Here is a 4,368-nt window from a genome sequence, read left to right as displayed (position 1 = left end):
TGACCAATCAAAATCTACCTGTCTGGTCTGAGAATTAAGTTTGACAATTAACTGTTCTTGATGCATCGCCATTCCAATGATCGACCGACAAATCAGTACCATATTCTCATGCTGTATAGATTGATGTCCCTTTGTCAAAGTCTGTTCATTGTATCATGGTTTTAGTGAGTGCAAAACAAAAAGCTCTTTTTAACAATGCTTAAGTTCTGTGCTACCAAGCAATTAGTTATGCTTTTGTCTATGTTCAATTTTCCTCAACACTCTACAATCACTTTACAAGTTGAATATCACAAAAGGCATACACTACTTTCCTTTTACCAGCCACAGTACAAACACATTTAACTTTCTCTATTTAAATTTCTAATCTTCTGCTGTAGGAATCTAACAAACTGCAAATTTTTTTAACAGCTGTGGCCACCTGACTTATCACCTGGAACTGCCGTATACCATCCTATCACAACCGTTTGTGGCACATGCAATTGTAAAAACATATTGTCAAAGAATATGCAGTAACTGCTCTTTTGTTCAGGTAAGTACCAAGCTATGAATTTATGATATTATTCAAATGCTAGGAAATGTGTTGTGCCATCGTACACTGATAACCTGAGAACAGACTAGAGAGTTGAACAGTTGGACGAATGATAGACTGAGGGTTAGTGAGCACAACAGTTGTCTGACTGGGAAATACAGAAATGCCAGGATAGACTGAGCCCACTAGGATATGGTGGCAATGAAACAAGCAATAACTGACAACAAAACTGTAATTAGTTGTAAATGTAAAAACTCATCTAGTTTAATAATGTCCTTTTAGGGAGAGAAATCTGCATTCTTACTTGGTCTGACCTACATGTTAACCCTTAATTACCCCCCTAAAATGACTCAAGAAGGCACTTCCTTGAGTGACATTTACATCTCAAGAAAGAATAAGTGATATCAACACAACTCAATGTCAAAAAGACAAGGACTTTGAATTTTATTGCACTTTTCACATCCATAAGATTTCCCAAGTCATTTTTTCAGTTAATGAAGCACTTTGGAATGGTAGTTAGTGTTGTAATGTTGCAATTATGCACAGCAAGATCCAACAAATAACAATGTGATAATGACAAGATAACTTTATTTTAAATATTCAGGTATGTAAAAGTATACATTTAAGGTATTTAGAAATATGGGCTATGTTTACATTGTCTGACATGTCCTGTCCTTGTACCTGCAGGATAATTCTCCAGCATGTATTGCAAGAAACATAACACAAACATTAAAAATTGATTTAAGGAAACACCACAGAGGACACCATCATGCTCATCGGAACCACAATCCCAATGTCCATGAAGAAGACCAACTCCAGCAAAACAGGACAGATCCTGTGCAGTTGGGGCATAATACACATAAACACCACCAAAATCATCACCATCCCCACCATCAGTATGACCAATCTAATTCAGAATCAGAAACGCCTGACATGGTAGCAGGTAATGGCTCACCACAACCGTGAATAAACAAATCAAACTGTAAGAGAAAGTTCAAGTGAAAGCCTGAAGGTATGTCAGAGTTAGCAGGAATCAGATGATGATGATACTGTCGTCAGCTGTTCAGTGACAAGTCCTCTAATAACGAGGTGACATGACACTGCAGGACACAATCATCATCCTGACAATGACAGGAACAGGGACGTGTAGACAGCCTCATTGAATCCTGACAGTGACGCTTGATCCCTGCTCTCTGACCACAAGATCAGATGAGCCAAAGGCACTGAGGACCTTGACAAGGAGTTAAAAGCAGAGAATGACGAGATGGGTTGAAGTAAACACTTCAGTTGGAATGTAAACTGCTGTCTATTTTCGTAAAGCTTTGAAACTCCATGTTGAAATTTAGCTGTAAGGTTCAGTCCAACCCCTCTTTTCCATCTTGAGGGCTGATTTGCTGCCAAACCATACTCTGAGGCTGATCAGTATAAGGTACCGATTAGTCCTTTTCACTGTTGCTTGTTGTCCCAATCCTTGTGGTTGCCACTATGAGGACAGCAGCACAAACTATCCTGTAGGAGCTGCTATTTGATGTAAGGCAAATGCAAAGGGAAGATAAGTGAAGTTGAGAAGCTAATCTGCATTATATCCAACAACGTTTTAACCAGTTTGATGTGTTGGTACTCTCAATGCATCATATTTTTTCCCACAAAAATTTTGAGATAAAAGATTCTCCTACGTTTTATCTTCCTCTGATTTTTTCATTTCAGTTATAACAAGTAAGAACATTTTAAAGAGAAATTAGCAAATAATTCCTCAATTTTTTTGTAATTAAATACAGCCAGTGCAAACAGGAGGTTGGGGGTCATAAACAGACAAGTTGCAATCCCAATTCACACCTACTCTCCTCTCTAATTCAAAATGTGGATAACAAAGACATCCTGTATTAAAATTAGGGAGTATTAGCTTTTAGTGTTAAGAGAAAACCTGATTATGTAGAAATGAAAGATCATTTGGAAGCAAACACCATATTTCATGATGGTTACCAGGGAAACCACTTACCCTAGTTCACCTGAATTCCTGTATGGTAAATGTTAGCAAATTAGATTCTCTGGAAAGTCTGTAGTGCACTGGAAGTGTTCTGTAAGAAGATTTTAATAAACATTCTGTTTTCAATAAGCACTGTTGGCACAGTCTTTTTTGTTTATGAACAAATCCATCAGTGATTAAGTCATATTTAATACTGGGCAATCGGTATTGGAAAAATTGCTTTGGGCATTGAGATTCAATTCTGCATTTTAGTTTAATCAATTTAAGAATCAATTACACAACATAGATTTTAATTTGCTCCCACACTGAAGTTATTAGTGTAAATCTACAGTTCAGCCTTAACCTGACTCTGGATCAAAACAGAATCTTTCAGGAGTCCCAATTCAGTTTGCTTTATACTGCAGTCATTACCAGATACGAGATTCATGCCACAAAATTTTAGGACAAGATAAATAGTTTCTGATGTAACTGTGCCATTAGGTTATCTTTTTGTATACAGTAGCTAGCATTTCAAATTAGATTTAAACAATAAGAATACAAAATTAAAATGTTAGATTTCTGATGCTGGAATTTGAAATGCAAACAGAAAATGTTGGAAATATTCAACAGGTCTGGCAGCATCTGTGAAGAGAGAAACAGGGTTAACGTTTCAAGTTATTGAACTTCCATCATAACTGTTCTGAGGAAAGGGCATCACCCTGAAACATTAATTCTGTTTCCGCTTCCACAGTTCCTGCTTAAGGATTTAAGCTTTCCAATATCTTGTGTTTTCATCAATAATAGCAGCTTGCATTTCAAAAGAACTTTTCATGCAACAGAATATCCAACAATGACTTCACGGAGTTGTAAACAGTGGCAAATTGTCTGTCTGGAGTTTTAGCTTTCTCCTTGTGTCTGCATGAGTTTCCTCTGGGTGCTCCGGTTTCCTCCCACAGTCCAAAGATGTGCAGGTTAGGTGGATTGGCCATGCTAAATTGCACATCGTGTCCAGGCAAGCTAGATGGGATTAGCCATGGGAAATGCAAAGTTACAGGGATAGGTTAGGGGTTGGGTCAGGGTAGGATTCTTCAGAGGGACAATGTGGACTCGATGGGCTGAATGGCCTGCTTCCGCATTATAAGAATTGTATGGCTCTATGAAATGGACAATAGTGTCAGAAATTTCCTGGTGGGCAGTGTTGGTTAATTGGTATTTTAACGAGTGACATGGGTGGCATGGTTGTGGTTCATTTTTTAATGAAAAGGTTCTTGAATGGTGAATCTGGAGTGCATTTTTAAAAATTTATTCATGGAATTATGGTGTGGCTGGCTGGGCCAGTTTTTATTGCCCATTCTTGTTTGCCATTGAGAAGGTGGAGGTGAGCTGGGTTCTTAATGCACTGGGATAGCATTAGGGTCACATGTGTGGTGGGTAGATCCACAATGTTGTGAAGGAGGGAATTCCAGGATTTTGACCCAGCAACAGTGAAGGATCTGCAAAACATTTCGAAGTCAGGATGGTGAGTGATTTTGAAGGGAAACTTGCAGGTTGTGGGATTTTAATGTATCTGTTGCCTTTGTCCTTCCAAATGATAGTGATCATGGTGTGTAAGGTGCTGTCTTAAGAGTCTTATTGAATTTCTGCAGTGCAAAAATAGATGATTTGGTTTGATTGATTTTACACGTTTAAAATTTTACATGTGTCACATGTACCGAAATACAGTGAAAAGCTTTGTTTACAAGCGGTACAGGCAGATCACAGCAAGCAAAGGAAGTACGGATCAAAAAGACTTAGAGGCATACAGGTTACGTTGCAGGTTACATTATTTGAGGCTAGAGAGTCCATTCATCAGTCTGATATCAGCCGGGAAGAA

General features: G+C 38.2%; 1 long non-coding RNA gene across 1 annotated transcript; it reads left to right on the top strand.

Moving 5' to 3' along the window:
- Positions 1-401: 401 nt before the first annotated feature.
- On the top strand, positions 402-2,645 carry LOC125482671. The gene is made up of 2 exons (XR_007261721.1): positions 402-529; positions 1,217-2,645. It is a non-coding gene; the product is annotated as an uncharacterized LOC125482671 (long non-coding RNA).
- The last annotated feature ends 1,723 nt before the right edge of the window (positions 2,646-4,368 follow it).

Source organism: Rhincodon typus, unplaced genomic scaffold (assembly GCF_021869965.1).
Source record: "Rhincodon typus isolate 14 unplaced genomic scaffold, sRhiTyp1.1 hic_rhity00014526, whole genome shotgun sequence".
NCBI lineage: Eukaryota > Metazoa > Chordata > Chondrichthyes > Orectolobiformes > Rhincodontidae > Rhincodon > Rhincodon typus.
This window is presented reverse-complemented; position numbering and strand designations above follow the sequence as displayed.